The sequence below is a fragment of the Panthera uncia genome (assembly GCF_023721935.1).
Source record: "Panthera uncia isolate 11264 chromosome A3 unlocalized genomic scaffold, Puncia_PCG_1.0 HiC_scaffold_12, whole genome shotgun sequence".
Taxonomy (NCBI): Eukaryota; Metazoa; Chordata; class Mammalia; order Carnivora; family Felidae; genus Panthera; species Panthera uncia.
Window position 1 is genome coordinate 18,802,572 of NW_026057579.1, and position 18,208 is coordinate 18,820,779.

At 44.0% G+C, this 18,208-nt stretch overlaps 1 protein-coding gene across 4 annotated transcripts in view; it reads right to left on the minus strand.

Moving 5' to 3' along the window:
• MAPRE3 (microtubule associated protein RP/EB family member 3) overlaps positions 1-18,208 on the minus strand; it is a 53,314-nt gene that overhangs the window by 27,449 nt on the left and 7,657 nt on the right. The window contains exon 1 of one of the 4 annotated variants that reach the window (XM_049652419.1): positions 5,255-5,389. The exons of 2 other annotated variants lie outside the window; for them this stretch is intronic. The gene's annotated coding sequence lies outside the window, so the exon portion shown is untranslated. Of the gene's footprint in view, positions 1-5,254; positions 5,390-18,208 lie in introns of those variants that run through there. One more of the 4 variants, XM_049652424.1, reaches the window with a different exon arrangement.

Below are 18,208 nucleotides of genomic sequence, written 5' to 3' on the forward strand. Positions count from 1 at the left end.
TGCCTAAACAAATAATAAGTCAGGTTTTTTTCAGGTCTCAGTGACTTTAAGGAGAACTGAACATTAAGGTATCAGATCTAAAGACCTGAGAGGGGTGCCTGGCTGGCTCAGTTGGTAGAGTGTGAGACTTTTGATCTTAGGGTTTTAAGTTTGAGCCTCATGTTGGGTGTAGAGATTACTTAAAAATAAAATCTTAAACAAAACTAAAGACCTGAGATGCTAGGTCCTGAACTGTGTAAATTCTCTTAGAACATGGCACACAATAAAACAGTCAAACTGACGGATTATTATATATTTTTCAAAGTATGCAGATGCAAAAGTATGCTGAAATGTTGGACAGCTCCCATTCACAAAGTTTAGGGCTCCAGCCAAATCCTGGGGGTATCCTGGGAGCATTCTTAAAGTCAATATTCCCAATAAGTCTGTGTCTTGTGGGAGAGGCCCACCCTCTACCCAGGAGAGCATGATTCTCAATTTGTCCATTACAGTCCTGGCTTTCCTCCCAGACATTAACGTTTGGGCCTGACCAGTGGCCAGGACCAAGCTGGGCCTAGAGCAGTAGGATAAAGTGCCAGAACTGCTCTATCTCCTGAATCCAGCAAACAGAGTTGGTAAGGCTGAGAAGGGAGCAGAGGGCTCAGCAGCTGGTCCCTAACTTGGCCATTTCACTAGACAGGAAGTCATACCCACATGCACCAAGTAATTATAGCAGAATGTATTAACATGAACTTAGGGGCAGAGGCAGTGTCTCATATTTGTATTTTTAATTCCAAAGCATGGTCCAAAGTAGGCGCTTGATGTTTGTTGAATGACCTGTCTTCTCTTCCCCTTAAATAACCCATCTCCAACTCATAGAATAGGTCAGTATGTAAAAAACAAAATATCTGGGGGTGCCTGGGTGGCTAAGCATCTGAATTTGGCAGGTCATGATATGGTAGTTTGTGGGTTTCAGCACCATTATCGGGTTCTGTACTGACAGCTCAGAGCCTGGAGCCTGCTGGGGATTCTGTGTCTCCCTCTCTTTCTGCCCCTCGCCCACTCACAGGCTGTCTCTCTCTCTCTCTCTCAAAAATAAATAAACATTACAATTTTTTTTAATTTAAAAAATTTAAAAAATTATCTGACAACATTACTTGGTGAGAATGAGTGTCCTGCTTCCCTTATGACTTTAAAATCACATTTTTGGTTAAAAAGGAAATTTATATAGCTTTTAGATGTAAACATAATAAATACAAACATATCTCCGTTATTCTTCTCCCTTAATTATAGGAGGAATAGGTTTATGATTTCCCCAAATCATGAGATTCAATATTTATACATATCCAGTTTCTCATTGGAAGTTGGCACAAAGGAAGAGTGTGTGTGGGGTGGTGGTAGCGAAGGACAGGGAACCAATTCTCACATGTGTGGCCTAAGAAGGCCAAGGTTAAGGTCGAACATGATTTATGAGAGTGAGTAGTTTCAATGAGGGAAGGAGGGGAGGAATGCCACTAATTTTAGAGGATTGGAGAAAATACAGAGAGTTGTTACCTGTTTACATTTGGCCTAATTTAGAGTTTGAGAGTCTGATCCAGATATGTAAGACAGGGAGTAGATGCCTAGAGGTTGCCAGGGCCTCTCAGAGAGATTGTTTAGGTAATCCTGATTGCAGGATTCTGGAGGGATTAGGGATAGAAAGGAGATACTATGGACAATGTGTAAAAATTAACCCATTTATTTTACTTCTGTAGGGTTCTACAAAGTGAATGAGGAGTTTTATTCTGTTTTCAAAAACAGTAGGAGTTACTTTCAAGCAAGCAGACATGGATCATAACTATGGAGCAGTGACTTTTAATAAAGCGAATGGCAGTGACCCACAGACCTTTTGTAGTCAATTACAATCTCCAAAGTCTTCTTCTCCCTACCACCACTGTCAAGCTCTTTATGTTTATAGTGATCAAGGCTGTAGGCAGTATTGGTCCAGCCACCACTATCACTTTCTTTTTGCTACTGTCCTTCTTCTAGGACTAGACATGCCAACTGATGGGTAGGCTGAGCCTCAGCGGCAGACCTGATTGTCCCTGGGTTGATTAACTAAGCCTCCCCAGACTCTGTTTTAGATCTCTTAAATCTGGTAACTATGCACTGTGCACCCACTGAGTGTCAAGGACAGCGCTGGGCACTGGTGATAGGCAGATGAACAGGATGAGTCCCCTGCTATCAAGGAGCTCATAGATGAACTGTGGAGACAGACATACCAATGACAACATCATATACGAGAGCTATAACATCAATCAATTCCTCCCTGGTAATTATTGGAGCAATTCCTCTCTTAGTGACTACTTTAATTGTTATTAAGTTTGAAAAATTACAAAAGCAGTATTCAAATAACACAGATGGGTATAAAATTAAAAAGTAAAGTTTACTGCTATCAGGTACATATATTCTTCAGACCTTTTAATATATGTATTCAAAACATATACACATATTTATTCCATTGTTTAAAGAAAAACAATAAAACCTTGTGACTTTTTTCCTCTAAAAATATCGTAGTTACTTTTCTATGCAGTATATAGAGATTCACCACATTCTCCTTGATGATTACATATTCTTTTGTATTTAGGAATAGTTAATTTCTCTGAAAAGGTTAGGGAAAGTTTTGAGCAAAAGGTGATTTGTGATCTGGGCCTTGAAGGAGGAGCTGGAGTTCATTTAGTAAAAAGCAAAGCCAAGAGATAATGCTTGTGATGTATGAAAGGTGGTTCAGGGAGTGTGGACAGCCTGAGCATGTAAGAGAGGTGTGGAAGTACACAATCTCTTTGGGGACCACCAGTGGTCTGGTGAAGACATGCTGTTCCTCAGACTTTGGTGTGCATCAGAATCACCCTGGGAATTTTTTAAAATTGCAGCTGTCCCATCCCCTACCTTGAGATTCTGATTCAATAGGCTGATGTCTCCCAAAGTCTTTGCTCTTCACCACTACACTAGACTGCCTTTCCTTCTATGAGGGTGTATTCCCCTCATCCTTCATAAGGCAAGGAAGGTAACTGGAGGCCAGAAAGTCCCCATGATAATGGAGTAGAAAGTCCTGACACGTGGGGTGCCTGGGGGGCTCAGTAGGTTAAGTGTCTGACTCTTGGTTTCAGCTCAGGTCATGATCTCATGGTTCATGAGTTTGAGCCCCTCATTGGGCTCTGTGCTGACAATGTGGAACCTGCTTGAGATTCTCTATCCCCTCTTTCTCTCTGCCCCTCCCCCACTCACTCTATCTCTCTCAAAAAAATAAGTAAAAACATTTTAAAAAGGAAAAAAAAGGGGGGCTGCATGGTAGCTCAGTGGGTTGGGCATCCAACTTTGGCTTAGGTCATGATCTTGTGGTTTGTGAGTTCGAGACCCACGTCGGGCTCTGTGCTGACAGCTCAGAGCCTGGAGCCTGCTTCAGATTCTGTGTCTCCCCCTCTCTGCCCCTCCCCTGTTCATGCTCTGTTTCTCTGTGTCTCAATAATAAACGTTAAAAAAATTTTTTAATAAAAAAATAAAAATAAAAAATAAAATAATATAAAAAGGAAAAAAAAAAAAAAAGGAAAGCCCTGACACCCTTATGTTGTTCTCTCACTTAGTCATCTCATTCTTAGCCTTCTAGCATCCTCTCCCCACCAACTCTTCACTTTGTAATTTTATATTGTCTTTCATTTGAGAAGTTCAAAGTATTCCCAATGCTAACCTCATGATTAAGCAATGGAAACTGGTAATAACCTCATTTTATAGAAGGATAAACAGAAGCACTGGGGGACTCCTATCATGTTGAGTCAAAATTGAAGCTCAGAACAGAATTCAAGCCTGTCTCTCATTCCATTCATGACACTATTGTCCTTTCCCTTGAATTATGCGAACCCTGTATCACTTTTCTCATTAACTGAGGCAAAGTATGGAAAGCATCCTGCATAGGGCCCAGCTCACAGCAGAGAAAAGTCATTTCTTTCCTTGACCACAACAAAACAAAGGCTGCTCAGGGCCTCTGGAGCTTAGTGGATGTTTCTTGATGGTCTGCAAAACAGTCATCAGAAATTCCACATAGCATTTCTAGCCTGGGTGACTCAGTCAGTTAAGCGTCTGACTCTTGATTTCAGCTCAGATCATGATCTCATGCTTCGTGAGATCAAGCCCTGCATCAGGCTCTGCACTGACAGTGTGGCGCTTGCTTGGAAATCTCTCTCCTATCTCTCTGCCCCTCCTCTGAGTGCACTCTCTCTCTCAAAATAAACAAACTTAAAAAAAAAAAAAAGAAACTCCATGTAGACTTTTCTTCTAAGGGTGTCAAGAAAAGCTTTAGAATGCCATCAAATAATGAAAAAGACAAAGAGAGTTGCATCTCAAGGCTTCACTTCTGTGTCAATTTGGGAGATAAGGATGCTGTAATTATAGAGCTGTTTATAAAAACAGTTAAGGAGGTGAAGCTGTCTGCCTGGCTCACAGGAAGAATGAATAATAAACCTGGGATTTCACAGTACATAAGGTGCCGAGCTAGGCCACAACTCTTCTCTAGATTCAAGGGGATACAAAAAGAAGAGCAGGGTTATTCTTCTGCTAAGGCGTAGCCAGGGTCACATTTGGCTTTGAATGAAGCCCTGCAAACCAACGTTCCCCCCACCCCAATACCTCAAGAAGGAAAACTCTCCAGAGCAGAGGTTCTCCAATTTTACCGTGCACAAGAATCATCTGACTGGTGCTCCATTATTAATGCAGAATCCTGAGCCTGTGCCCTGAGAGAGACAAATATGGTCTGGATCTCAGAAGTCTGCATTTTTCACAGGCTTTCCTCACGAGTCTGTGGCAGGACAACACTAGAGACCACCCTGCTCTAGGGAATATGTGCAAGATTTTCCCATTTACCAGCTCTGGGGCAGAAATGCTGCTGTCACTGTGAACCAGTCAGTGGCCTGACCAGCATTAAGCTGAGTCATGGGAAAGCATGAATCTTATACTGCAGGCTCCCCTCATTTCCAAAAAGCTTCAGTCTCCTTTCTGGTTGGATTCTAGAATGTTGTGATGGGGTAAAGCAACTTCAGAAACAAATACAAAGAAATACGCTGACTTCCTATATGGATGCTGAAAAATATTTCAATGGAGGGTCACAGCTATTAATGATCACTTTAGCTAATTGGTTTCTTTTGCCAACATTTAAAAAGAAGCCAAATGTACACAGTGTTATTTCTTGAAGATCACGTATGCAAATGAAAAAAAAAAAAGAGCTAGAGACTAGGGCAGATATTACCTCACACCATTCCAGAATGCTGAAACACTGCAAGTCCTTGTATTAAAGAACTGTCCAGGAGAAGCCTCCCTTTCCATCAAGTCAGGATGCTGGGCCCAAGAAAGACACTGGCGCCCATCACTGTGGCTGCTCAGCCCAGTCGGCCAAGAGACACACTATGTAACAATGGCCTCAGTCCTTAGAACCCAGCCCCCAGGTGGCCCCCCTGCCAGGATTGACTACAGAGAGATGCCCCAGGATGATGGGCTCTTTTCGTCCCGTACCTTGTACCTTATGCTCTAAACTAGAGCAAGTATCCAGCAGGCTGCTGCTTTTTAAAGTGCAATTCATTAATTGGAGTCTCAGACCTCTGTGTTATAAAAAGAGGAGCTAAAGCAGAATTAAGTCGTTAATTATTTGGCAAGGTTCCGAGGCATTTGCCATAACTCCTCGTCGTGTCTTGCAAGCATGCAGGACACTTCTGATGCCTTGTCCTAGAAATGAGTTTGAGTGGTTAGGAACACAAACATTGCTGTCTTAAGACTCTTCTCTGGTTGTCAAATTTCTTTGAAAAATTCTCCAACTTTATGTTCAGCCATGAAAAACTTTCAAAATGGTCACAAGTGTTTTCTAGTAGATCACTGTAATGCTGTGAATTAATTATCTTCCCCACTCCCAACTCTACTTCTTTGAAGTTGGCATGCCTTTCATCCGTAAATATGAAAATAAACGTTAATAATTAATGTCTTCTCATCCTTTTCCAAGTAGGAAGTTTTATTTACTTCTGAGGAAGAAAGTATTATTTCTCAGAGCTAGAGAGACAGGCAGAAGCAGAATGAAACTGCTTCTGATGGTCTAGATGAGGATTCAAACTGCCTCAAGTCACTCCACCTGCCTTCAAGAGTAACTATTACTGGACCGGTCTCTCCTCAATTCTTGCTTCTAGATGGAAACCTGTTCCAAATGGTGGCTCTTCAGCTCCTTACTCTCCCTTCTGACCAACACTCTGCACGAAACACTTCCGTCTTTTACGATAGACCCATACATTTCTCATACATTTTCTCACATTCTCTGTAGGTCTCCCATTACAATGACCTCTAATCCCCGTACCATGTACACTTCTTGTGACTCATCCTTTGGCTCATCTTCAGGATGCTGTGTCTCCACAGGCACCAGCTTTATGACTGATGGCTGCATGAAATGCCCTACAGACCCGTTTAGCTTAGTCTGCCCGATAAGGACCAAAGGTGAGTGCTGTGGAAGACTCCCCGCCGCCGACACACACACTGTCACCTTGAAAGCTTAAAGGGAGAACTTCACTTTGCCTAGCTCACACCCATACCCCCATCTTTTTACCACAGCTGACCTCAGCCCTTCTACAATTTCTGCCTAAAAGAACCTGTGGGGGCAATGCATTCCATGTTTCCTGCCTCTGTTCAAGAAAGTCTTCCTTTGATATTTTCTTTCTTACATGAACAAGTTCATCTAATTTGAACACATAGGGATGTGGTGAACAGACCCACCGTTCCTATTCACACCCTTTAGGATTATATAGATGGTGGTAGGCCCTCAAATGTGTCCATGTCCTAATCCCTGGAACCTGGGAAGAGGTTACCTTAAATGGCAAAAGGGCTTTGCAGATGTAATTAAGTTAAGGATTTTATGATGGGAAGATCATTTTGGAATATAGGTGAGCCTAATGTAATCACAAGGGTCTTTATAAGAGGCGAGTGGGTGGGGTCGAGAGAAGATGTGATGATGGCAGCTGAGGCTGGAGGGATGCAGGGCCCCAAGCCAAGGAGTGCAGGCGGGCAGTTCTAGAAGCTGGAAAAGGCAAGGAAATGAATTGTCTCATAGAGCCTCCAGAAGGAACAGAGCCTTGTCAGCACCATGATCTTTTTTTCTTTCAGTTTTTTTAAATATGAAATTTATTGTCAAATTGGATTCCATACAACACCCAGTGCTCATCCCAAAAGTCAGCACCATGATCTTAACCCTCTATAGTAATTTCCTCTGGCTGCTGTAACAAATTACCACACTGTGGTAATTCTCTCACTGTTCTGGAGGCCAGAAGTACAAAATCAAGGTGTCAGCAAGGTTGTTCTCCCTCCAAAGGCTCTTGGGGAAATCTGTTTTTGCCTCTTCTAGTTTTTGGTGGCTCCAGGCATTCCTTGGCTTGTGACCACATCACTCTATCTCTGCCTCTGGTCACCCTGTCTCCTCTTCTCTCTCAAAACTTCTGCCTTCCTCTTACAAGGATACATGTGATTGCATTTAGGGCCCACCCAGGAAATCCAGGATAAACTCCTCCTCTCAAGATCCGAAACCATACCCTTCCTCATAGGAAGTAATATTCATTCTTTCAGGGCATCTCAGTGGCTCAGTCAGTTAAGCATCCAACTCTTGATTTTGGCTCAGATCATGATCTCATGGTTCATGGGATTGAGCCCCACATGGGGCTCTGTGCTGACAGCATGGAGCCTGCTTGGGATTCCCTCTCTCCCTCTCTCTCTACCCTTCCCTCGATAAATAAATAAACATTTTTTAAGAAGGTAAAATTCATTCTTTCATCATATAAGGTAACATTGATAGGTTCTAGGGAGGACTTTTGGGGAGCTAGCATTCCGCCCACTATTTTGGACTTCTGACTTCCAGAACTGTAAAACAGATTTAAGTTGTTCTAAGCCACAAAGCTCATGGAAATTTGTTGCAGCAGCTAGAGGAACCTACTCCACAGACTGACCTAGTCTGTCCTCAGCTGTACTCTAAGCTGCAGAGCCCCTCTTTGCTCTCACTTGTGGAGGTTTCTCCAGGTTATGGTGATTGCCTGGTGGTCTTGGCACTGGTATGGGCCAAACCTGAGCTGGTGGAGTGGGTCTCTGGAACCTATTTCTGCTGGGTTCCTTCTGTGAGAATGGCCTCACCCACTCAGACCCACACTGTCAGAACTCTGCCTGGCTGTGTTTGCACATGGTGAAATGAGATGCATGGAAGAGAATCGAGAACGAGAACATTGTGAACCATGTCAAGACCTAGCAAGATGGCCCAGGTGGGATTCTGACTTAGTTTGGGGAAAGGCCAAGATCCTTCCCCAAAGGGAGGAAAAAAGTTTCAATGGCACATGGCTTTTAACAATCTGTCTCAGGGCTGAAGCACATGTATCTAAATGGTACTAAGCAGCTGATACCCAGGCTAGGGAAGGAAGAATTTAGGATGTCCCTTCTATTTCTTTACACAAATTTCAGCAAAAATAGGCAGTTCGACCAGTGATATTGGGCACTGAGACACCTGTAGGTAAGCTGAGCTACGCGGGAGTTTTATTTTGATCTAAAACAAGTCATTGTCCCTAGGTTTCAGTTTTTCCACAAGCACAGTGAAAGTGTCTTCTACGAATGAGTTCAAAACAAAGTCCCCCAACATGTTATGTCAGTGTCTTGGAAACAGTGCTACTGGGGACAAAACCAAATACAATGCTATCTGGAGCAATGGGAAGTGCTTTCCACATGTGTCCTACACTGGGATTTAAAAGTGACTGCTGGAAAAAACTGTAAATGGATAGGATTCTAATGTAGTTAAAAACTGGAAGAAAAGGCAGTGATATGGTCACTGTAGTCAATGGCAATGACAGCAACATGTTTTCTGTAGGGAGGGCTTAGGGCTGGTGGCCTGGTGGGAAGAGGGAGCTAGAAGTGGGTCTTAAAGCTGCCTTGCAGGACTAGCACCAATTCACATTGGGATCGTAGGTTTCCTTGGGGTGGCTCTGGGAGAGGGGCAGCGCCTAAGCCACCCCATGGTTGCCACTACTATCCAAGTAGTAGAATTACAAATGGGTTTCATGTTTTCATTTACTCTTTTCTATCTTTTCCAATTTTTTTGCATATGAAAAATAATAAGCTGTCATGTTTTTAAAAAGAAATAATATGCGTGTAGGGGCACCTGGATGGCTTGGTTAAGTGTCAGACTCTTGATTTAGGCTCAGGTCATGATCTCACAGTTTGTGAGTTCGAGCCCTGCGTTGGGCTCTGTGCTCACAGCGTAAAGCCTGCTTGGGATTTTCTCTCTCTCTCTCTCTCTCTCTCTCTCTTCTCTGTGCCCTCTCTTCTCTGTGCCTTCCATTATATAAATATATATATATATGTATATATGTATATATATATATACATATATACATATATACATATATACATATATATATTTCTGCTTAAAGTGTTTCTGTAGTGTTTTAATTTTAAAATATTTTTAAAGGCAATTTTGACTTACACTTGCTATCCAAAAAAGGAGATTTGAGGATTGCTATACACTAAAGTTTTTAGTTAAACACACATTATTCTTAGAAGCTTCTCTGAAAATATGGGCAAGTTAACAGTGATTTCTGAGAATTTTTTTTAATTCATGGGAAAGCTAATGCATGGACACAAATCAGGGGTGAGAGTGGGACAAGCGATCCCAAATTCCTAAAAGTGTCCTTCAGAGAAACAGCTGGAGACCCAGCAGTCTTGGAGGAATGCCTTTCCAAACCCCCAGTCCCCGCCATTGGGAAGGGACCGGAGGGGAGAGGCAACGGCCGCCCAGGGACAAGCTGTCATCGAGGCTTCCCAGTTGTTTCTCTCAGCTCACTTCATGCCTACAACAACCCAACTGTGGCTCAGATACCTGGGAAAGCTTCTGAGAGAAGCTGACAGGCAGCCTCTTTGGAGAGAGAGTTAGAAAGGGCTGCCAATTCCAGAAAACCGAGCTGAAAGCAATGTATAAATTAAGATGCTTCACAGTTCTGGGAGCTCTAAAACAACTAGCTATTTCCTTGTCCCCTCCCACCCCCCAAAGAGGTCATCTGCTCCAGGCAGCAAGCAACATAATTTCCACAAAACAGCTAGATGCTGGCAAGGCCATCTGAGTTCTAATGATAAGCTTTAAAGATAAAGATAAATACTCCTCACAGGGCCTGTGTTATCAGTGGGTTCCCAATGTCCTCAAGAGTCACAAGTCTTCTTGAGTTACAACCTTCAGCACATCCCAGAACAGCTCTGGGAAGAGCAGTGCCTGGCTGGGTCTTGCTGATGGAGCCTTCCCGGCCATAGGAGGTTCTCCGGGCTACAATCAGAGGCTTGTTACGTTGTGGAAGGCGTAGTCTATTTGCTGTCAGACTGGCTAGGTTTGGAAAGATGCCCTGGGAAGTAGATCAGTTGGTGGGCAGGGTGGAGGTGCTGCAGGGAGAAAAGGAGTTCTGAATTTACCCTTGGAACCTGGTGGGCTCCTAGGTCAGGGTCTGGTAACCCACACCCGGCAGAGCCAGAAATGCACCCCTGGGAGAGACCACCCTAGACCAGTCAATTTTCTTTTTATGTAAGTACAAAATTATGTGGTGGGTCTTGCTCTCTGAATGTCTCTGTCTCCATCTTACTGGAAAGTTGACACTGCTCAAGTGAGACCCTGTTAAATAGAGTGGCGATAGTGGTATCTGCTTCCTAGTTCCCTCTGAGAGGAGCTGGGTTGAGACCTCTTGGTCTCTAGTGCCACTACCAATCTGGAGATGAACGTCAGAGGTCTGCTCTTTCCAGTTCTCTTGTCCATTAGGGATGCATGTGCGGGCTTTTTAGTTTATCGTTACAGTCACTACTTACTCACTCCTAGGAATGACTCTACAGAACTAAGGACTGATGGCAACAAAACACACCTCAGAAAGCCACTCGTTCAGCAATTATTTGTTGAGCCTCAACTATTTCTAGGTCTGATACTGATGAGTAAGTCAGTCTTGGTCCTTTACTCATGGAGCATGTTGTCTAGTGAAGTGGACAAACAGTAATATAATAATCACAGAAATAACTATGTAATCACATTAAGTGCTATAGAGGAAAAATACATGACTAGAGTGTTTTGAAAGCAATGGCTTTCAGCCTTTTAGTAAAAAATACATCTTACATTAAAGCAGGGTTTTTTTTTGTTGTTTTTTTTTTACATTTATGTATTATTGAGAGACAGACAGAGTGTGAGCAGGGGAGGGGCAGAGAGACAGGGAGACACAGAATCCGAAGCAGGTTCCAGGCTTCGAGCTGTCAGCACACAGCCTGACGCGGGGGTCGAACTCACGGACCACGAGATCGTGACCTGAGCCGAAGTCGGAAGCTCAACCGACTGAGCCAGCCAGGCGCCCCAATACATCCTACATTATAATCCAAAATACATATATACACATACAGACATGTATAATAAAACAAAAGCTTCATTAATTAAACAATTCTTATTCTTTTTTTTAAAGTTTATTTATTTTGAGACAGAGAGAACCAGAAGGAAGGGGCAGAGAGGGGACAGAGGATCCGAAGCAGGCTCCGTGCTGACAGCAGTGAGCCCCATGCGGGGCTTAGACTCATGAACTGTGAGATCATGACCTGAGCCCAAGTCGGACGCTTATGAACCAACTGAGCTACCCAGGTGCCTCAAACAATTCTTATTCTTACTATGAACTATGCACTCTGACATTTTCTGGTCTATTCATTACAAAGTGCTGGTTATAACTCAGTGAATTGATCTCACAACCAATTAAAGTCTGTGATCCACAATTTGAAAAGTCCTGTCTTGGAGGCCCCAACCTGTAATGGAGCTGGGGTGGAGGTCATGAGACACTTTCCTGAGGGAATGGTACTTAGGCCCAGGCAGGTGAGATTAAGGAGGGTTAGCCCAAAAAGGCCAGGAAAGAATGTTCTGGAGTGGGGGGTGGGGGTGTCGGGGAGGGAACAGCATATACAAAGACCTCTCATTTTACAGAAAAGGAAACGAATCAAAGAGGAGATGTGATTTGTTCAAGGTCACATAACTCTGAGCCCAGGTCTTCCAACTCTAGGTTCAAGGTTCTTTCGTGCACTGCAGCCTACCAGGTGTAGTCTTCCTCTTCATTTAGTAATTATGGGCCAAGCACTAATTATTCTCACCTAGGCTGCCTAGGAGAAAAGAGAAAGGAACAACGGCAGGAGGCTGTGTTTACAAAGAGCCCATTAAATTCTACATGCGAAACAGTGCACGTTAGCTCCTACCCCACCTGGCTCGAGGCCTGCACTGCAAGCTGTTTGTTCCTTCCCGGTAGGGACTGGCAGGGAGCCATACTCCTGCTCAGTCCTGGCTTTAATGAAACAGCATTTACAAAATGGCCAGGCGAGGTTTAGACCCAGTGGAAAGCCCTGGAAAGAATGCAGAGTGCCCCCGCTTTTCCATCTCCCCATGTTGACGCTGGCACCTGACTTTCCACGCATTTCCACCTTGCTCAGTTCCCTGCTATCAGCCCCTGCGACTGCTGTGTCTGGTTAGCTGTGTAGATAGCTCGGTGGTGCAGCCTGAAGGTAATGTGAATCCGGTAAGTGAAATGCAGGCCACGACCATGGGTGTCAGTCTGGGTCAGGGTCAAAGCGGATGATCCAGGAGGACATGAGAAAAACAGGGACCAGGAGGGAAGGGCCTCTTTCAAAGCAGGCAAGAAGAGAAACAGGGCTGAATATACAGATGTACCCATTCGTACACTGCACGAAGCACTCAGGGAGGGGATGCGTGAGGCTGAAATGGAATCCATATTCCACTCACAAAACCGTGTTCCTGGCGAGAGGCTGTATCTGCCTGAAGGAAGAACCTTCGCTGACAGAGGCCAGAGAGGAATGGCTCTGTAGGGCACCTGGTCAGGGGGTTGGAAACAGCCAGAACCACACCACCTCACATCGAAAATGCTGCCGGGCCTAGGGAAGGCGGGTGTCCTCAGGTTTGAAACAGTGTTGGTCTGTGGGTGGGGAAGGGCCGGTGGCTGGGTGCTGCTCTCTAGTGACAAGCTGTGACCACAGGAGCTATTGGTTGTCAAGCAGAGACACCTCACAGTTTTAACACTTAACAGGCCAGACTCTGGGATGCTCTGCAATCCTCATCTCTCCTTCATCAGTCTCAGAGAGCCAGCCGCCCCTGAAGGCACAGCTCTACTCCCGAGATTTTTTTTAAATTAACCATTTGATTTTATTTTCTAACTTGAGAGAGAGGGTGGGGGGGGGGCAGAGGGAGAGAAAAAGGTGAGGGAGAGGGACCGAGGGACAGAGAGAGAGACAGACAGACAGACAGAGAGTCCCAACCAGGCTCCACGCCCAGAGAGAAGCCCGACGCAGGGCTCGATCTCGAGACCATGAGGTCGTGACCTGAACCGAAATCAAGAGTTGGACACTTAACCAACTGAGCCACCTGGGTGCCCCTACTCCTGAGATTTTAATTATCAGTTTAAAAAAATGTTGGGACACCTGGGTGGCTCAGTTGGTTGAGCTCTTGATTTTGGCTCAGGTCATGATCTCATGGTTCATGGGATCGAGCCCCGTGTGGGGCTCCACACTGACGGCATAGGACCTACTTGGGATTCTCTCTCTCCCTCTGTCTGCCCCTCCCCAGCTCATATGCATGTGCTCTCTCTGTCTCAAAATAAATAAATACTAAAAATTTTTAAATGTTACTGGTAATACATGCCCATGTAAAAACACCCAAATCTTACACAGTGGTAAATAATTAAAAGTAAAAACAGTCTCTTCAAAATTTTTAAATTAAAATCTTCCATCAATAACCTCTTTACTCCTCATCCCTCATATTCCAAACCTGCTCTCTGTTCTCACTCGAGCCTGTAATCACTCTGCCCCCTCCTCCCGCTGACAACCAGCACGCCTCAGATTTGTAGCTCTTCCCTCCACCTCTGACCTTAGGGCCCACGGTGTCAATGCCACCTTAAATTCTGCCTCCTCAGACACCCTGCCTCGAACATGCCCATGCCCCGCACCCCCGCTGCTCGCGGCTTGCTGCTGCTTCCCTAGGCCAAGGGACTTCAGAGACTTAGCCCGTTATGAATCCCCGGGTCCAAGTCAGCCCTCCGCCCTGAACAAGACTTTCATTCATCTCTCGTACGCCCAGGCTCATTTCTCACAGCAGTGAATTCAGACCTTCAAGACTTCATTCACTCTCTACCTCAGCAAGGGGCCCTGGCTCCATTTCACTGAGGAAAAGGTCTCTTCTTAGCAGGAACTCCAGTCACTCCCCTGGGCTTCACCCTGTAAGTCATGGGTAGGAAGAGCCATACCCTCTCCTCCTACCAGTCTCAGTAGAAGGGAACCTTTCCCTCCTCTGCAAAGCTACCCCTTCCCTGGTGTCCCTAAGATCTTTCCTATTTTGCTCTCCTTCTCTCTTGTACCCCAATTATTTTCCTCCAATAACTCCGTCTCCCTTCTGCCATTCCACATATTCAGACCTCCTTATTATCAGAAATCATTCTAAGTCAATACCCAACTCTTACTCTGATTGTAAGTTGGTTGGATCACCATGGAGAACAATGTATAAAAACAACAACAACAACAACAACAACAACAACAACATGCAAGCAACCTAAATATCCATGGATAGAAGAATGGATCAAGAAAATGTGGTGATATACAGGATGGAGTATCACTTATCCACAAAAAAGAAGGAATTCCTGCCATTTGCAACAACACGGATGGATCCTGAGGGCATAGTGCCAAGTGACATAAATCAGACAGAGAAAGGCAAAAACCTACACGTGGAATCTAAAAACACCAAACTCATAGATACAGAAAAGAGACTGATGGGTGCCAGAGATGGGGAATGAGGGGTGGGGGGAAATGAGTGAAGGTCAAAAGGCACAAGCTTCCTGTTATAAAAACCATAAGTCCTGGGGATATGTACAGCATGGTGACTGTAGTTATTTATTGTTACTTATCTATTTATTTATGTATTGTTATTTATTATTTATTTATTTATTTATTTATGTATTGTTATTTATTTATTGTAGTTATTTATTGAAAGTTGCTAAGACAGCAAATCTTAAAAGTTCTCATCACAACAAAAAAATAATTTGCAACTATGCGTGTGGTGATAGATGTTAACTAGACATATATTCTACAAATACAGAATCGCTATGTTGTACACCCGAAACCACTATCATGTTATGAGTCAATTATATCTCAATTAAAAAAATGCCACAGAAATGGGACACCTGAGTGGCTCAGTTGGTGAAGAGTCCAACTTTGGCTCAGGTTATGATCTCATTGTTCATGAGTTGGAGCCCCCCATCGGGCTCTCTGCTGTCAGCACAGAACCTGCTTCAGATCCTCTGTCTCCACCTCTCTCTGCCCCTCCCCCACTCGCGCATACGCTCTTTCTCTCTCTCAATAACATTTTTTTAAAATGCTGCAGGAAAAGACCCACAAATACAGAGAACAAACTGGTGGTTGCCAGAGGGAGAGGGGTGGAGGGGAGGGGCCAAATGGGAAAATCAAAAACAAAATAAAACAAAGCCCAACATTGTTTGTACCCTTTGCCTCTGTAATTCCGCTTTATGGGATACACCCTGAAGAAAAAACCCACAAAAGAAAAATAGTAGCTTGTGCAGTGATGTTCAGAGCAGAGATATTTATATTTGCAACTTGCAAAATGTTGGAAATACCCCAATTGCCCAATAATAGATTGATAGTTAAGCATATTTTGGTACCGATATAATGGAATACCACAGAAGGCATGGGATATTTGTTTATTTTGTTTTAGTTTATTTATTTAATTTTAATTCCAGTGTAGTTAACCTACAGTGTTGTATTAGCTTCAGGTGTATAATATAGTGACTTAACACTTCTATATAATTACTCAGTGCTCATCAAGATAAGTGTACTGCAATGGGATATTTGAAGTGACAAATACATGAATTATGCTGACACAGAGAAATGTGCAGATGAGGTCATTTTAATACATAAAATCATATAAACAAAAATACCTGCTTATTAAATTTTTATATACATTTGCTGATAAGGAATAGAATTATAACAATTAGAAATGTGATCGTGCTGCTTCTTCTGTTACTACTTTTCTCTCTTTTCCTGTTGCCGTTCTCTGGTGACCATCCATTGCCTCTATCTTCTCTCTACCCGATTCCCCACTTAACACTACCCAACTTGGCTTCCATCTCCAGGGTTTTACTGGACTGACATTCGCAGCAATCATCATGATCTACTTCTGGATAGATCCTTGAGTCTAGTCAAGCCAGCAGCACCAAAGCTCTCTTCTTGACATCTCTTCTCTCTTCCCTTGCTACTGAATCATCCTAACTTCCCCACCTCTCTTTGCTCTTTCCCTAATTACGGACAATTCTCGAGGCCTGTTACTCGGAGCACTCATCTTCGTGCTCTATACCCAAGACCTCTGGAGAGAGCCCCTTTCAGGGAAGCCATCCCTCCTCCTGTGTTGCTGACTCTCACCTCTGTAGCTCCATTCCCGGCCTCACCCTCAGCTTCTGGGTCTATGGGATCACTCCACTTAGAGGTCTCCAACCGTCACCTCTAGTTCTCTCTGTCTGAAGTGCAACTTCTCTCCAAACTGTCTCTTCGACTTCCTGACTTCTGGCTAATGTCACCAATATTGTCCCAAACTGTCACACCCTCAATTTGGTAAGGGTGACCTGCTTACAGTCCCCATCACACTCGCTCCCAGTCATTCCTTGGCTGTTAGAAAGCCCTCTCTGGGCTCCTGTCTCCTGAAAGCCTGCTTGCTGCCTTCAGGGCAAGTTCAGGCTCTGCTTCCTTTGTGAAGTCTTTTCCAATCACTCCAGTTCACAATGATTATTTCCCTCTCACAATCCTTGTTGAATTTGGACTCTCTAGTACACGCAACGTACTGTTCTTTTCATTTCTTTTACCTGAACTCTCTTACTCATCTGTCCTCTGGTGGACAGGACCCGGCATCATCCTGCTCACCCAGCCCCAGTATGTCTCCCTCTCTGAAGCCCTCCCTGTTCCCACAAGCTCAGGGTCACTCTGCAAGTGTGTTAATAGTGCATTCTGGAAGTGCTTACCAAAGGACCTCTTCCTATTGCTGCTGGGGTTCCCACCCCCTTGTGTTGTAGTGACTTGTACCACTTTTGTTTGACTCTCTGCAGAATGTTAGACAAGTTCCTTAAGGACAAAGACCACATCTTATACAACAAAGCACGACAAATATGTTGCTGACATTCGATGTTGTCATATACACTAGTCATTTCACACATGTGTCTTATCTTCCAAACCAGACTATGATCTCCTTATGGAGACAGGGTTTGAAGCTTATTTCTTTTTCTTTTTCGTTTTTTAAATCTCACTTCTTTTAAATTGCATATGACTTAGAATACAAAACAGAAAGGACTTGGGGAGTACTTGTTGAGATATACTTAGAATAAAGCCTTGAGAAGACAATATGTAAATTTGTATGAATAACCTATAAACCTGGAAACTGTACTTTCTGGGGAATACAAGTCTTATCAAGTCTCAAAACACTGCACCTTGCTATTTTGGGGCCAGCATAACACATCTCTGTACTTAGCAGTGGTCCTGTCACTTAAAGGTGTTAATAGGATGCCCAAACTGGGAGCTCTCAGCCGTGAACCCTACCCATCTAAAATCAGAACAAATCAGAGACTAAATCAGAGTCCCTGATAAGTGGCAATAATCCACAGGAAAGGGGTTGGGGCTAGCAGCTGTCTGCCAAGAGACTGGTGCTGCAGAAAAGTCTAGCTACACAGTGCATATTACACCACTGGAGATAAGCCTTCAGTGAGACACTCCTCACATGGGAACAGATATTTAATTCCATCCAGCGGTCCAAGGCCTGCCCCTTTCACATGGCACAATGCATGTTAGTCCAACTATGGTCTTGCTGACTCAGAGCAGCTAAGGTTTCGTTCTTACCAATCAGGAAACCCCACTTAAATGACAAGGTGACCAGGACAATCACACCCTCAAGACAAGATGAATGCCTCTCTGATAATTACTCTCTCAGGTGATGGAGCATCTCCAGCTAGCCATGCCCAAAGATTTGTTCACTAATAATCCCAGGTGGCTAGGAAGGCCTCCACCCCATCTGGGACAAGGGTTTGGGTACTCAGAACCATCCTGACGAGGCAGATTCTGTTCAGCAAACATTTATGGCAGCATATGC